The sequence below is a fragment of the Pongo pygmaeus genome, chromosome 9 (assembly GCF_028885625.2).
Source record: "Pongo pygmaeus isolate AG05252 chromosome 9, NHGRI_mPonPyg2-v2.0_pri, whole genome shotgun sequence".
In the NCBI taxonomy this organism is placed as follows: domain Eukaryota; kingdom Metazoa; phylum Chordata; class Mammalia; order Primates; family Hominidae; genus Pongo; species Pongo pygmaeus.
This window is the reverse complement of record NC_072382.2, coordinates 60,240,029-60,256,981: the sequence shown is the minus strand read 5'-3', so window position 1 is coordinate 60,256,981 and position 16,953 is coordinate 60,240,029.

Sequence of the window (16,953 nt, the reverse complement as noted above, 5' to 3'; positions counted from 1 at the left end):
AGGTCTTGGGTTGAGAGTTATGCCTACAGTATTCTCTCTTTTCCTAGAAAGAGAAACTTTAGATTCTTAAGATAACTGATAAGATTCTCAAGATGACTGAAAGGACTTACTCCATTGATGATAATTTTATGATTTTGTAATACCCATTCTTTTCAGTTATTTGTAAAATTGAACAGATAACACATGCACACATTCTTACAAATTAAGATAATACCAATAAAGAGAAAATACCCTTTAGCTATCCTTTCTCCACTCTAACTCTCCACAGAGTTAACCAATACCACCATTTTATCCTCTGTCCTTCTCTGCTTTCAATAAGTATCTACATGTATATATGCGCAAACAGAAAAATAAAGATTTTGCTTAGTTGCTTGCTTTTGTTTTGTTTTTTTACATAGCATTAAATGAATTATTCTGCAATTTTTTTTTCATTTAAAATACATTTGGCCAGCCGCGGTGGCTAACGCCTGTAATCCCAGCACTTTGGGAGGCTGAGGCGGGTGGATCATGAGGTCAGGAGTTCAAGATCAGCCTGGCCAACATGGTGAAACCCCGTCTCTACTAAAAATACAAAAATTGGCCAGGCATGGTGGCGGGCACCTGTAATCCCAGCTACTTGGGAGGCTGAGGCAGGAGAATCATTTGAAACCGGAAGGCAGAGGTTGCAGTGAGCCGAGATCACACCGCTGCACTACAGCCTGGGCAACAAGAGTGAAACTCCATCTCAAAAAAATAAAATAAAATACATTTTAAAGATCTTTTCACCTACCTTGTTTATTTTATTAATAGCTCTGGCTTGAATTGCATAGGTTAAATATCTCATAATTTTGTTAACCATCCTATAGGCAGGGCTGTGGTTTTCAGGTTTTCACTATCACAGACACTATTTCAATGAGCATTCTTGAACATGCCTATATGGGCACCTGTATTTTTTCTGTAGTAGATTACTAGAACTTCCTTTGCTGGACAAAAAGTTATGTGCATCTTTACTGAGTATAAGCTCAGTACCAATTTGCTCTATTATGCCAAATAATGTTTGACAGTACTTGCTTCTTAAAATGCTTGCCAAAATTAGATGATTTAATTTTTCTCAATCTGGTGGATAAAGCATAATGTCTCTTTATCATTTTAATCTGAATGTTCCTCACTATTCATGAAGCTAAACGTCTTCTTCTAAGGCTGTACATCATAACTTTTTCAATGGATTGACCATTTGTATTCTGTGATAGGCAGACTGCTAAAATAGACCACAATGACCTTTACCACTTGGTTTTTATGCCCTTGTGTAATTCCCTTCCCTTGAGAATAGGCCGGACCTAGTGACTTGTTTCTAATGAACAGAGTATGGCAAAGATAATAGTCCTGTCATTTTCAAGGTCAGGTTACAAGAGGCGAAGCCTTCTGTCTTTTTAGTACTCTTTCTCTCTTCTCTTCAGTCTGATGAGGCAAGCTGCCATATTTGGACTTTGCCTATTTTTCTATTTTTTGATGTGTAGGCATTCTATATAACACAGCTGAATATTCTTTGTGTGTTATATATGTCACAAATATGTTCTACCAATCTTGATTATCATTAACTTTGTTTATGGTTTTTTTTTGTTATATCAAACTTTAAATTCTTAAAGTCTTCAAGTGTATCAGTCTTTTCTACTATAGGTTTTAAATTTTGTGCCTTGTTTAAAAAGATCTTTGTTACCCCACAGTCATAAGCACCATGATAATTTATTCACTTCTTTCTCACAACTTCCACTCTAAGTTCTATGAAGGCAGGGGCTCTGAGCCTTGCTCATCTCTGGATTCACAGCCCTGAGCATAGTGTCTTGCAGGGAACTGGCTTTCAGAAACACTTGATTGCATCCATGCAGATGGACTTCACAAGTCCGCATTCCTCTCTCTCAGTGAAGGCTCTCTGGTGTCTAATCTCGATTCCTGGGCTGAAGTGTGTGCACATCTCTGCTTGGTCTTTGCTAAGAGAGAGAACAGATACCCTTTTAAACCTTCCCACAGCTTCCTCCCATTGCCGCATCAAGCATACACTTCTTTGTAACTGCAAAATTTGGCTCTTAAATATTGCTGGTGTGCTGAAGATCTCGCACTTTAAAAGGAAAAAAAAATGTGTGTAAGGGGGAAATAATCTCAAGATTTTACTTAAAGTGCTGGTAAGGATTCAATGCCAAGAAATGTAAAAATTTACAGCATGAATTAAAGTTACCAGAAGATACACCTGAGAAGAGACTGCCATGCTGAAAACAAGCCAAGCCTCAACCCACAGTGAGGCATTTACATGAAGTCAGAGGCTAGCAGGAGCAATGCCAGCGGTAGAGAGAATTCAAAGGGGGAAGAGCCAGGCCAGGCCAGGGGACTTTTACCACATAGCACAAAAGAAATCAAGAGCTAGAGAGGTAAAAACTGTACCAGGCAACTGGGATATAATTTAATACAGAAAGGGGTGATTTGAGATTATACACTTTACCCTGCCATCAATGCATGTGTATAAAAACTGAGTCCCAGAGAATGAAGTGAATTGTCCACAGTTAGGAGCAGAGTGGGGATTAGAAGCCAGTTGTCAGTTTCCCTGGTCAGGGATCTTTCCACACAGTTCCAGAGAGGAAATCGTGGCTCTAGGCAGAGGAATGAATGTTTCACTCCACATTTCTAGAAGGCCCAGAGTGAAATATCCCTATTCCTGAGGAAGTTTGTAGGTGAGCTGCTGCTATCAGCTAGCATTTACTCCCTAGGTTGTTTTGGGAGAAAGGGGTTTTCAAAAATCTTGTAGCTGGGAATTTAACTCAGGCTGTATGGACTCTGAGTCCACTCTCCCCACAGGCAGAGGTTGGCTGTATGGCCAAGTAGAGTCTAGGCCTAGGCCACTCAGCCTTGTACCTCAAAAGTCAGGCATTGCCTTAAGGGGAAGAACAACCATGCATCAGGCATGGTTGTTCTGGAGTAGGGAGTGGATTCTACAGCGAGGGGTGGGTGAAGGAGCTCAATATCTGATCAGCACCACCACCAGTCCCTGAGACAGTTTGTACAAATTAGAAAAAGGCACCCCTTCATCAAAATGATTTACTACCTGCCATCTGCCAGAAAAGTACAATACATACACAAATCAACAAAGACAGGATATGCATGGCACGCCCTGGAGTTGCACAATGCACATCCATAACAATCGCGTGAGTCAGCCTCTAAGCCACCCTCACCTCACTCTCCTCCATACAGCTGTGCAGGTGTTGTTCCTGGAGCCAGCAGAGCCAGAGACATTCCAGCCTCAGGACATCCTTTATGGTGCCTCTGGCCTTCAACTTCTGCTCTGTCCCCATGGGTGCCACCTCTTATGGGGCAAATAGATTTTTCTCCTAGATTCTACAAGATTCAGAGATCACCAATCTGGAAACACTCCAAGAAAACAAGTCTTGCACTCACCAAGTCCCAGCCCCTTGAGTGCAAAGCAGAATTGCCCCTGAGCCTAGAATAGACCAGTGACTTCCTAGGCCATGGCCAGCCAGGCCATGCCACCATTAACCTCTGTGTAAATGGAGGTGGCTGCCTGCAAATGGGACAGCTTCCATGGTCATTGTCTGTACTTACTGAAGTATGCATACTGCAGTTCAAAATAATCAAATAATTGAAAGGAATGCAGGTACTAGCTTGTATTTCAGCAGAGCCTTGCAAAAAAAAAAAAAAAAACTGAGAGAAAAGTAGATCAGATACTCAGGCTATAATGTGTTCATGCAAACACGGTTGTTTTTCACTTGTGTGGTTTCTGCCATGAAAAGATTTTTCATGTTATTTAGTTATCAGAATCACTTTGAGGGAAACAGGGATCTTTGTTATTTTACTCAGAGAAAATAAAAAATGAAGCAGAAAGACTTGATCAGGGCCTCACCCTGAGCTGCTACCCAGTTTGGATTGGAACCTGAACTCACCCAGTGCTTTCTTGGCCATACCACTCCCCCTGTACTCCTGTTCTTCAGGGCTTCCTCAGCCAGCACAGGCTCCCAGCCCAATCTCAGTCTCCCTTACCCTGGTTTGCCTAGGAGAAGAGGAACCAGAGATCTTCAGAAACACAGCAGGAAGGAGAGTCTTGGATGGCTTGGAAGGGTGAAGCTAGTTACTGCCTTAGAAGGGGCCACTCTGCACCAGCCCTGCCAGGAGCTGAAAACAAACAATATCCCGTAGAGTCCATTTTCTTCCTCCATTGTCAGAGTTAGTGGGTGAGTGCTCTCTTATCACATGTCACTTCTCTTCCATAGCAGAAAGACAAAGGCAAGTAGGAAATGTGATTTGAAGATATTAAATGGTCTTTCCCTTCTTCTCCTCTGCTTCACTAAGTCCTTCCCCAGAACTTAATATATCACTACTCATGACTCCTTGGTTTGGCATTAAGATAGTCCTCTCTCAGATATTCATGGGGAAGAAGAGAAAATAAAAGAAGCAAACATTTTAAATTGTGAATTATAATCCAGGAAAGTTCACATTTAAAATTCCACAAACACTCCCAGAAAAATGGTTAAGTTCTTTTCAAAAAGACTAACAATATCAGGTGTTGGTGAGAATGTGGAGCAACTGGAATGAATGCCTAAACTTTGCTGACACAAGTGTAAATTGGGAAAACCACTTTGGAAAACTGGTAGTATTGACTAAAGGTAATTAAATGCTTTCCCTTTGACCAAGCAATTACACACCTGGGTTTATACCTAATAGAAATGAGTTATCATATCCTCCAAAAGAGAGGTACAAGAATGTTCATAGTGCCTTTACCCATAATAGCCCCCAAATAGGAAACAACTCAAATTTTCACCAACAATACAATAGATAAATTACAGGCTATGTAAACAATAGGATACTACATAACAATGAAAGAAGATATAGACAACACGAATGTATCTCACAGCCATAATATTGAACAAAAGAAGCCAGATGCAATACAGTGCATACCATATGATTTTACTTACAGAAATCCAAAAACAAGCAAGGTCCATAGATGGTGATATAGAGCAGAATTGTGGTTATCTTTGGGAAAGAGCACAAGAAATTCTACAGGGTGCTGAAAATACAATTGTCCCTCAGTACATGCAGAGATTGGTTCCAGGGCCACACCTGAAGATACCCACATCTACACATACACATACTCAAGTCCCATAGCTGGCCTTGTGGAACCTGCAGATAGAAAAATTGGTCCTCTTTATAAGTGGGTTTTGCATCCCACCAATATTGTATTTCTGATCTGCATTTGGTTGAAAAAAATATGCCTATAAGTGGACTCACACTATTAAAATCCCTGTCATTCAAGTGTCAACTGTAGCCTGGATCTCAGTTGGGACGGTTGGTGCCTACATGGGTGCACATGAACGCAAACATTCATCAAGCTATATGCTTAAGATATACAAACTGTTCAACCTCAACGAAAGAAAACAAAGGGAAAAACTCACAAATACCATAAAACTGTGATTCTCAAAATGTGGTTCCCAGTGCAGCACCAGGGAACATGTTAGAAATGCAAATTCCCTGACCCCATCACAGACCCACTGAATCAGATGGGGATGGGGTCTAGCAATCTGTGCTTTAACAAGCCAGGGTAATTCTAACACATGCTAATGTTTAAGCATCCCTGCCATAAGATGTGGGTATTATTAGCCCCACTTTGTATATTTAAAAAAGCTAAGGCTCATAGAGAGAAAGTAACATATCCAAGTTCAGCCAACTACTAAGAAACTAAGTGTCATGAGCTGCACAAGATAAGATATAACTAGGGCCATGCATGTTTGTGTCTTTTCATAAGGTCAGATTTATTGATGCTTATTCAACCATAAAAGCCACAAGCTACATGGAGTTCCCAAGAAGGCAATTCTTAGTATTACCCATTTGCTAGGTAGTCAGAGACATGGCACACAGGCTCAAGCCACGGCACAGGTCAGTCAAAATCGCAAAACCATGCATAGTAGTATACTCAATATATAAATGTTATAGATTACATCAAACAGAGTAACTTTAACATCAAGAGAAGAGGGGTGTATTAGTCAGGGTTCTCCAGAGGGACAGAACTAACAGGATATATGTATATATGAAAGGGAGTTTATTAAGGAGAATTGGCTTACACAATCACAAGGTAAAGTCCCACGATAGGCTATCTGCAAGTTGAGGAGCAAGGAAGCCAGTGGTGGATCAGTCTGGGTCCCCAAACCTCAAAACTGGGGAAGCCAACAGTGCAGGCTTCAGTCTGTGGCCAAAGGCCTGAGAGCCCCTGGCAAACCACTGGTGTAAGTCCAAGAGTCCGAAAACTGAAGAACTTGGAGTCTGATGTTCAAGGGCAGGAAGCATCCAGCATGGGAGAAAGATGAAGGCTGGAAGACTCAGCAAGTCTGCTTTTCCATCTTCTGCTACCTGCTTTATTCTAGCAGCACTGGCAGCTGATTAGATGGTGCCCACCCAGACTGAGGGTAGGTCTGCCTCTCCCAGTCCACTGACTCAAATGTTAATCTCCTTTGGTAACACCGTCACAGACACACCCAGGAGCAATACTTTGCATCCTTCAATCCAATCAAGTTGACACTCAGTATTAACCATCACAAGGGAATTTAAAATGGGGTTAATAAACCAGTCCAAGGAGAGTGACGTGTACAGAAAGAGAGTGTCCCAGGCTGATCTGGATGGGAGTCAACGTCTTGCAAGGAAGAGTCCTTGATTTGGGCAGAGACTTCAGGAGCAGATGCTGGGTGCTGAGGTGCTGAGTGACAGCAAGACAGTGTCTATTAAGGCAGCCACCTTGAGCTGGTGAAGTCCTATTCATTTTATAGCTCTTGAGTTTGCTGGTATAAATTGATAGTAAAGAATGTGACTGGTCATGTCCTTATCTAGTTGGGTGTAATCTCTATTGATTAGGCAAACATCCAGTCCCTATTGGAATCATGCCTTTTGAAATGTAAGATGGAGTCTTTTTCTAAGATGGAGTTACTTATGTCAAGGGTGCTGTATACACTAAGCTAGCATTTGAACGCATATCTGCCTCAGTCCTGTGCTCCTTTTGCAAAACCACACCATCTCCCTCTGTAGAAATATGGCTTTGCCAAGAGGGATGTGATATGAGGCCATGTTGTATCACTTCATTAATAAAAACAGGATTCTAGTTCTGGGTTCCTATAGGCAGAGAGGGCAGAAGGGCATGAAGTTCAATTTCACAGATTTTTGCAAGGGAGAAAGCCAGCTGAGACCTATTTCCTTGTTTTTCTAAACTGGTCTGATGCAGGAAGAGTTGCTGGAGGTGAAGCTGGAAAAAAAGACAGAGCCTAGGGTCTGGCATGCCTTTTAAACCATGTTTAGGAGTTTGGACTTGGACCCAGGAGCAACAGGAAATCCATTATCTCTTCCCACTCTGTAAGCTCCATGAGGGTAGGCACTATGTTTCGTTCACCAGTACATACCCCACCCTAGCGTGGTGCCTGCCAAGTGGTAGATGCTAAATAAAGATTTGTTGAACTGATCAATTATTTTATGCTGGGGATGAAGTGACCCATTTTCTGTTTCTAAAAGCTAGCCCTGGCTGAGGCATGGGGGATAAATTTAAAGAGATCAAAGTTGGAAGCCATGAGACAGACTGGTTAGAAGACTAGTATAAGAATTCAGGCCACAGTGGAGGGGTCATGGCTAAGGTTGATGTCTGCAAGGATGGAGGGAAAGTAATTTAACCGCCAGCCAACCAAGTGAGGCATCTTGGTAGGAAACTCAATGTCTCTGAATGCCTTTCCCACTTATAAAATGGGGGGAATTGTAGTATATACTTTATAGGGCTATGAGAATTAAATGAGATTGTAGACACAGTACCTGGTACGTAACCAGTATTCAAAAATGTTAGTTTAATATTGCTGCTGTTGTTTCAAATGCTGGGCCCAGGAAAGAGCCCTGCATTGCCAGTCTAGTGATCATGTCATGGCTCTGCTTGACTTTGAGCCTTATCAATAAAATAAAAGGTGTGATGAGCTGATCTGGTGGGCCCTCAGAGTGCTCATATTCTTTATTCTTTATTATTATTGTTGCTGTTTTTTGGAGATGGAGTCTGGCTCTGTTACCCAGGTTGGAGTGCACTGGTGCAATCTCGATCTCAGCTCACTGCAACCTCCGCCTCCTGGGTTCAAGCCATTCTCCTGCCTCACCCTCCCAAATAGCTGGGATTACAGGTGTGTGCCAGCATGCCCTGCTAATTTTTGTATTTTTAGTAGAGATGGGGTTTCTCCACTTTGGCCAGGCTGTTCTCAAACTCCTGACCTCAAGTGATCCGCCCCCCTCGGCCTTCCAAAATGCTGGAATTATAGGCATGAGCTACTAAGCCTGGCCACAGTGCTCATATTCTGCACACGCTAAAGCTTTTACTAGCCCTGACAGACAAACACTGCATTACAGGAGAGAGGGAGTCCCTCTGCCTTGGAAAAGTAGCACCTGCCAAATTTTTGGTTTGCTCCCTCAGACTTAGAGCTGTCCAGTGCCACAGAAGCAAATTGGAGGACAAAGAGTGTTAACTGTAATATCTATTCAAGGGCCCTTTATTAGCTTCTGCTATTAGTAAGGGGAGGGGAGCATCTACACATTTCTGAAATATCTGTTTTCTACTTGCAAGACAGGGAACAGAATTCAAGCTTTCAAACTGTTTATAAAGTAATCAGCATTAATTTGTTCTGTTCAGGTTTTAATTATACACTGTAGGCCATTCTGACAGGACACCACCACCGCTGAGCCTGTCAGAGGAGATAATTTCCCACCAGGATGACCACATACCTCATGAATTATACATGAAACTTTGTTTCCTTGTGACTGTTGCTAAAAGATGCTGTCAGCCTCCTGAAATCTCAAAAGATGTGCAATTGTTTTTCGATAAGTCTAATTAGCAGGAAATAGGTGGGTGGGGGGTGTTAAGAATGACTTCCCAGGGATGAGAGCTGCTGAGAGATGCCGAAAGGGCCCTTCCCCAGCTAGTGACCCTGGCAGGCTCAAGGCAGGGTTGGCCTCCGCGGTGAAAGTCAGGTCGGGATCCTTGCTCCCACAGGCAACAAGATTTACACTTGTTCTCTCTGGGACTGAGCCCCAGCAAGCCAGCCTGAGATTCCAGACATAATTCTGTTATTCAAATGGGAGAAGAGTTTGATAGCTATACTAATGACTTTTATCTGTGAAAACATAACTAATAGCTTGGTTTACATTTGCGTACATTTATGAGCATAATTTTAGCACATAATTTTATTGCACAATAAAACATAATGCAGCATTAGTCGGCTTCACTAAAAAAAAAGGGGGGGGGATACCTAAGAGTGATCTGCATGTAAACCTTCACACTGCATTTATATGACAGTATCATTTTAAAATGTTGACCCATTTGAATTAATGAAAGAGTTTCCCAGTTAACAATTAGCTGCATAAGGCCATTTTCTGTAGACATAATATTTGGGGGCAATGCTTATGATTTGCTGCATAATTCATCGCAGAATTGATTGCTAAAGATCGTTTTTCAATGCTTTTATTCTTACAGTTAAATTGGATTGAAAGAAGGTGAGCCTTCTTCTTGTGCATGCACATATATTCCTGGAGCCTCTGCAGTGTGGCTCCCATTTGAGGAAGGCAGAGACACCAGCTAGGCCAAAAGGCTCCCTTTTGGTTTGAGGAGGGTAAGACCTTGGAGATGGCATGAGAACACTGCTTTGCACAAGAGAACAAATGAAGCAGAGCTCAGAGATGGAGAGAGATGGAGCTTAGGGGGCAGAAAGGGGTAAGGCTCCCAGAGTGAAGGCTACAGTTGCAAATGCCAATGTGAAACAAGAGAATAGCAATGAATAGGACATTGTAAAGGAAGGAAGAAATCTGCACGACCAAGGATGAAGGCAGAGTCAGGGCAGAAGCAAGGAAGTTTGGTGATGCCCAAGGCTAAACACAGCCATCATTCCTAGGCAGCCCACTGGGGAGCACTGGCTGAACTGGAAATATTAGCCAAGACTCTTTCTTGCCAAGGCAGAAACCCAAGTACTTCAAACAAGGATGGAATTTTTAAGCTCACATAACTGAAAAGTCTAGGGGTGGGTCAGCATCAAACACAGTTGAATCCTGATTGATCCAAAGATATCATAAGGGACAGCTCTCACTCTCTCTCTCTCTCTCTCTCTCTCTCTAGCTCTCCATTGTTTTCTACTGTGCTGACAGCATTCTGTGTAAGAGCCTCTCCCAGGGGTGGGACAGTTAGCCCTCTAGCAGCCTCAGGCTTACATGATAATTACAGCTCCTAATCATAAATTAATCCCTGTAAGAATCCAGCCCTACACAGTGTCCAGGGGTATGAGGTACTCTGCCTGGGGTCCTACGCTGTCTTTTGTGGTGAGAATGTTTAGACCAATCTTGAAAGGGCCCAAAAGCAGGTCCTACATAGAGTACCTGGAAGAAGCAAGGCTATTCCCTTGGGACCAGGAGACCTTAGGGATGATGACAGCTCTCTGCAAATACTGAAAGCCTGCTTCTCCCCATAATTTTGGAAGGAGAGAAAGCAGTGGGTGAAGTTACAGGCAGGCAAGCAGGGTTGACATAATAGATGGCTCTTATGGACTGAATGTGCCCCTCCAATCATATGCTGATATCCTCATCCTCAATGTGATGGTTTCAGGATGTTGGGCTTTCAGGAGGGTGGAGCCCTCATGATGGAATTAATGCCCTTACAAGAGAGGAAAACATGAGATCTTTCTTTTTCTCGTACCATATGAGGCCACAAGAAGACAGCCATCTAAGAAGCTGAAAAAGAGCCCTCGCCAAGAACCCAACCATGCTGGCATACTTACCTCAACTTCCAGCCTCGAGAACTGTGACAAATGCATGTTTGTTGTTTAGGCCACTCAGCTTATGGTAATTTGTTATAGTTGCCCAGACTGACTAATACCATGGCCAATATAAGGTCTTCTTAGACAAACACAATCTAACTGAACAGACTGTCCTGGGGTTGGTGAGCTTCTCATCTACGAATAAACATAAGCAAATGCTAGAAAATCCCTCTGCCAATATGTTGTAGAGACAAAATCAGAATAGAGAGAGAGAGAATGGATTAGATGACCATCTACTATAAACACAGGGATGGGGAAGGCACTTGCTGCATATGGCCTCAAAGCACAAGCATCTTCAGGCTGAAAAGGGAAGGCTGAGATGCATGTGTCCAAACTCTCTGAACATTAAAAATAAAATAAGTAAAATAAACAAGGCTGGAATGTGGAGATGGCAAAGAGAAAATAATGGATTTGGAAGATCAGGTGAACAGAAAAAACTCAACAGGGAGAGGAACAACTTTCTGAATAGAACAGGAAAATGGAAAGTTAGGAGAAAAGAGACAGGAAGGCAACCCCAGTGTGAACAATTAAATTGTCTTCCCCGGGGCAATACTGGAGAGAGGGTTGGGAAAGACCAGGGCCTGATAGAAAGCAGACTAGACTAGTATATTTATTCCCTAGGACTGCCATGACAAATTATCACAAACTGCGTGGCTTACAGCAACAGATATTCATTCTTCTACAGTTCTAGAGGCCAGAAAGCCAAAACTAAGGAGTCAATAGAGTCACACTCATTCCAGAGGCTCTAGGAGAGAATCTTCCAGTCTCTTCCAACCCAGGCAGTTATCAGCGATCCCTGTGGCTGCAGTGCTGTGCTCCAATCTCTGTCTCCATCTTCACATGGCTTCCCTTCTTTTCTGGCTGTATCTTCTTCTCTTCTGCCTCTTATGAGGACACTTGTCATTGGGTTTAGGGTCCACATAAGGTAGTCCGGGATGATCTTATCCTGAGATTTTAAACTTAATTATTAAAATCTTAACCCTTTTTCCAAATAAAGTCACAATCACAGATTCTGAGCAGGCCTACCACTTGTAGGGGCCACCATTCAACCCATTACAATAGGCAACCAGCCAGAGTTGAGGACACCACAGGAGGACATCAAGGTAGGTGGTGGTGGCTGAGAGGAGAGAGGCTGACCTCAGGCAGAGCTAAGGCAAACTCCCTGGCTTCTTCCAAAATTCAGCATCCACAATGAATGCCCAGGATAGGTAAAAAGTGGAAGTGTCTTGTGTACTTTTGCATGTTCCTGAGGATAAGAAATAAAATGCTATGGATTACAAACAAATTTTGAAGACTGAAGTCACCCCAGAATTCTCAGAATTCATCTCTTGATGAGCTTTGTAATGTTAGATACCTATTTACCTCCTAATCAAATATTAAATCTAATATAACTTCTGGTAAAAAGTGTTCATTTGTGTTTCAGATTTTCCAGGAGTGTTGGTAAATAACATATGCCAAGACAGTAATTATGTGGCCAATCCATTAGAAATCTCACAGAAATCACCCACCCATATAATCAATTATCAATGTTAATGTGAACAGCCACATTCACCAGAGAGCTGGGTGAAGGAAATCACTCTAAAACTTCATGGTTCAGCAAGCCCACAGTGTCTGAAGAATGGTTCCATCCTCCCTGATTGTGAAGTCCCCTATTGTACAATATCCTATTTTGGCACTAAACTGAACCTGATGGTTGTGCTGCCATCCTTGTCATCACCACTCCAATTGAGGACACCCTCATCACCACTGTTAACCAACTTCCTTAATACAATGAGTGTGGTGGGGCCACTGAAGGCAGGCAAAGACAGCTGTGATGTGGTGAAAGGACTCCTAGACTTGGAGCCATTTCACTATATCATTCCACTGGCCCTTTGTGGCAGGTACAATTGTTCCATTTTGTTGTTGTTGTTTGTTTTGTTTTGTTTTATTTTTGAGATGGAGTCTCGCTCTGTTGCCCAGGCTGGAATGCAGTGGCATAATCTCGGCTCACTGCAACCTCCACCTCCTGAGTTACAGCAATTCTCCCTGCCTCAGCATCCTGAGTAGCTGGGATTACAGGCACCCGCCACTACGCCCAGCTAATTTTTGTATTTTTTTTAGTAGAGACGGGGTTTCACCATGTTGACCAGGCTGGTCTTGAACTCCTGACCTCAGGTGATCCACCCGCCTCAGCTTCCCAAAGTGCTGGAATTACAGGCGTGAGCCACCACGCCTGGCCAATTGTTCCCATTTTGCAGAGAAGACAATGGAGGCTCTGAAAGGTGAAGTCATATACCCAAGGTCCCAAAAATCTGAGTTTTTCTTGACTTCAATATTCTTTCTTTGTGTACCTTTGCTAGGGCACACAGGATGATAATGAGTTCACACTGGGCCTGTGTCCTGGTAACCAACTCAGTCTGCAGGTTCAGGTCATACTCTTGGTTGGTCTGTCCTAAGCACATCTATGAAGTGGTTGCTAAGGGAGATTCCTATTACAAATGTCACATACAAGCAAGCCAAAAGAGGCAATGCAGTTAATTATTCTTGATAAGTTGGCTGATTTCAGAAGATGAGAAAGTTATAGTATTTTTAAATATCTAAGGAGGTAAGAGAACCTGTAGGATGTAGAGAAAGAACACGGCCTAGAAGTCCAGGAACTCTTCTTTTTCCAGACCTGGCTCTGCAGGATTTAGGACCAGCTATGGTTTGAACATTCCTATCTTAATGGTATTCTAAAAGCTCCTTTTACCTCATGGCCCCCACAATTGCAGAGAGGCCCAGAAATTTCCCACTGAGTTTATTGTTTAGGGAACTGCCATTTTGTCCCAAGTTAACTTGTCTTTACTTTTTTTTTTCTTTTTTCCTACCTGTTACAATTTCTTGTCTTTGGTCCTTTGTCCATCCAGCTCCTCTTTGTAATTAACCCTTTTTTGTGTCTCTGGGGGAGGCAGACCAGCCCTTTACAGGCCTCTAATGACACCTACTTTGCCTCCCACTGAGCCGCAGGAGATAATGGCCTGGAAAGCTCTCTCAGCAGCACGTGGGCCTCTCCCTCCCAGGCTCTGTGTGCCCCAGCACTGGGCAAAGTTTTATATTCATAGACACTCAGTTTAGAAAATGACACAAAGCAGACAGTTTAGCCTGTTGTGTCTAAAAGACACAACACTATGTAAGTGTCTTCCTGTCCCTGAAGCTGAACGTTCATGAAGTAAGCTCAAGGCTCTTCTCTTCGACTCCCTGGGAGGTTCAGGTCAACCTTGACTAACCAAAGTGTTCAGGAAGGCGGAAGAGGGAGGAGGACAGTTATAAGCAACTGGAAAGTTCTAACTTACTGAAAGTTAACCAAAAGAGCTTTTTTTCCCTAGCCTGTATTTCAGCCTTTTTCCTGAAACAGTGAAATCTCATTTTTGTATTAGGGTAGACTAGTGAACATAGTTATTGTTCTCTTCTCAACTTCTTCAGGAAGGGATAGTTGAATCTTCCTCTATGTTCCCAGGACTCTGGGTTCAATTCCATTAGCCCTTAGCTCAGGCTATTCAGGGTTCTCTTTTGTATCCGTTGTCATTCCTCCACACCCAGAGAGCAGGAACTACGTCATATTCATGTACCTAAAGCAGCTTGTTTTGGCCCAGCCATTTTGGCCACAAGGATATTTGACCCCAAATTTTATCTCCTTCATTTGCTACTTGCATAGCCAATGACACAGTAAGAACACAGTAAGCAAAGAGATGAGAGGCAGAGAGACAGACTGGACTGGCCATGCAATAGGCCAGTCCAGAGTAAGAAAGCAATTCTGGAACCCCAAGCAGAATTGTTCACAACTTCCTCTAGGATCAGCCATAAATAATTATTAACTAATTTATCTGAGTCTTAATGAATACCACCTGTAGAATAATTAACATAAAATATTATAGAATGAACAATAAATAACATTTAGATATGCACAATTTGACCCAGAAAAATTGAACTTTATGGAAGTAATGGCTAGAAGAAAACAAAAACTCACCTAAGCCAAATCTATTATCAATATAATTTGATATGAATCAACAGATCTCTACTGCAAAATTTTCAGGGCAAAAAACTTAAAAAAAACCCCATTATTTTAGTAATATAAAATTAAGACTAAAATCATGGAGATGGTTTAATAGTTTAATTACAAAATGTATTGAGGATTTGAATTGTCTTAGGGGCTTTTGGGACTGGAAAATATTTTCATAATAGAAAGTTATCAGCATTAGCATAATTCTGATTTAAATATTTATAGCTTAAAATTCCTGGATACAGATGGCAGGTTTGAACATCCTCCACCCCCATTACCTTCAGTGCGTTGCACTGGAACTCAGTTCATGGAAAAGGGTTTTTTTTGTCTTTTAAACACTTTGCATTTCTGTATTATTTGAAATTTTCACAGCAAGCAGATATTAGTTTTGCAGTTAGTTCAATAAAAGATGTTCAAAATGTTAAATGGATAAAATCATGAATGAGTGGCATGAACTGTGATGAGTGTGAGCCTGGTTTAAAAGTGTGCCTTTATCCTACTTGTGAGCTAACAAGTGAGGAGTTAGGCTGCCATAATTTCATGGATCCTGGTAGAAGATAAGAGAATTCAGTAGCAGTAGCCAGAGTATTCTCATTTGCGCCATTTTCCTGAGCCCCACTTCCCACAGGACACGGCAAAGTGGGCCAGATGATGCATGTACACATATTGGAGTGAGTCACTGGAGAGGGACCCCTAGCTTAGGGAACCCAGATATTTGATAATGGACAGTAAGCTTGCCTGAATTTTGTTTGAGGGAGGCACTATCTCTGTCTTCCAAACTGTTAGCTATACAAACACCCTTGAAAAGATAGTCCAGAACAAAGGCAGCCAATGCCTCTACTGGCAAGACACATAAAGATGCAAGACATCCCCGGAGAATTGCCTTCCAATGACGAGCTGATAGGTAAACTTAAATCTCTCTGTGTTAACTCTCACGGGTCTTCAGGCCAGCCCTCCCATGCTCTGATTATTAAATTTCAGAGCTAAAGATGGAGAAAGAGCAAAAGACTGGCCCAAATATTTTTTGGGGAAAGCCCCTATTTAAATTTCTATGGCTGCATCTATTTTATAGCTATATTGCCTTTGAATGGGAAACTTAACCATGGGCATTGCATTCTAATTTGAAGAGATTTAACTGTGCCAAGAATAGACAGATTATTAGTGAACAAAAACCTATCAAGGGCTAATTATGTGCCAGGTGCTATTTTAGGTAAAGCCACCACATTGAAATCTATCATTATGCTGTACATGAATGCTCCCTTCTAAAGTTGGGCAACATCTTAGCCCAGGGTTCTAGATGCTAGAAATGCAAAGCTTAACAAAAATGACCAAATTTCCTGCCTCTCTGGAGCTTATATCCCAATGTACAGAGACATACAATGAATGTTTAAAATGTAAGTAAAATAGTATGACAGATGATGATAAATGCTATGGGGAAAAAATTAAGCTGGGAAGAGGATGGGGGTGGTGATGTCGGGTACTTTTATAAAGGATGATCAGAGAAGGCCTCACTGAGAAGGCCACATTTGGGCAAAGACCTAAAGGATGAGGGATCAGGCCATGCAGGTATCTGGTATAAGATTGTCTCAGGTAGAGGGAATAGCCTTGAGTCTGCAGCATGGCTAGTGTATTCAAGGAACAACAAAAAGGCCGGTGTGGTTGAAGTGGGGAGAGTAGTAGGAGAAGAGGTCAGGCAAGTACTGGCCTAGTCATACAGTAAGGCCATTGTGAAGACATGCAGAAGCAACAAGGCTCTGAAACTGGCCATCGGGGCAGAGAAAGGTATGGAGTTGACTCAGTCTATTCAGTACAGAATGCACATGTTGAGGCTCTTCAGGGAGTGCATGACCGTGTACAGAGTGCACATGGAAACCATAAAGAAGATCCTCCAAGCCTTTTCTTGAACTGGGCATCACTGCCGGTTAGAGATGGAAGGGAAGTTGGAAGATCATAGATTGGAACTCCGAAAACCAGAGAAGAACCTAGTTGCTCAAGATCACATTGGGATTAGTGAGAAAAACAGGTCTAGAATCAAGGATTCCTGGGGCACAGTTCAGTGATCTTTCCTCAGTCTCTCTTCACTCCATA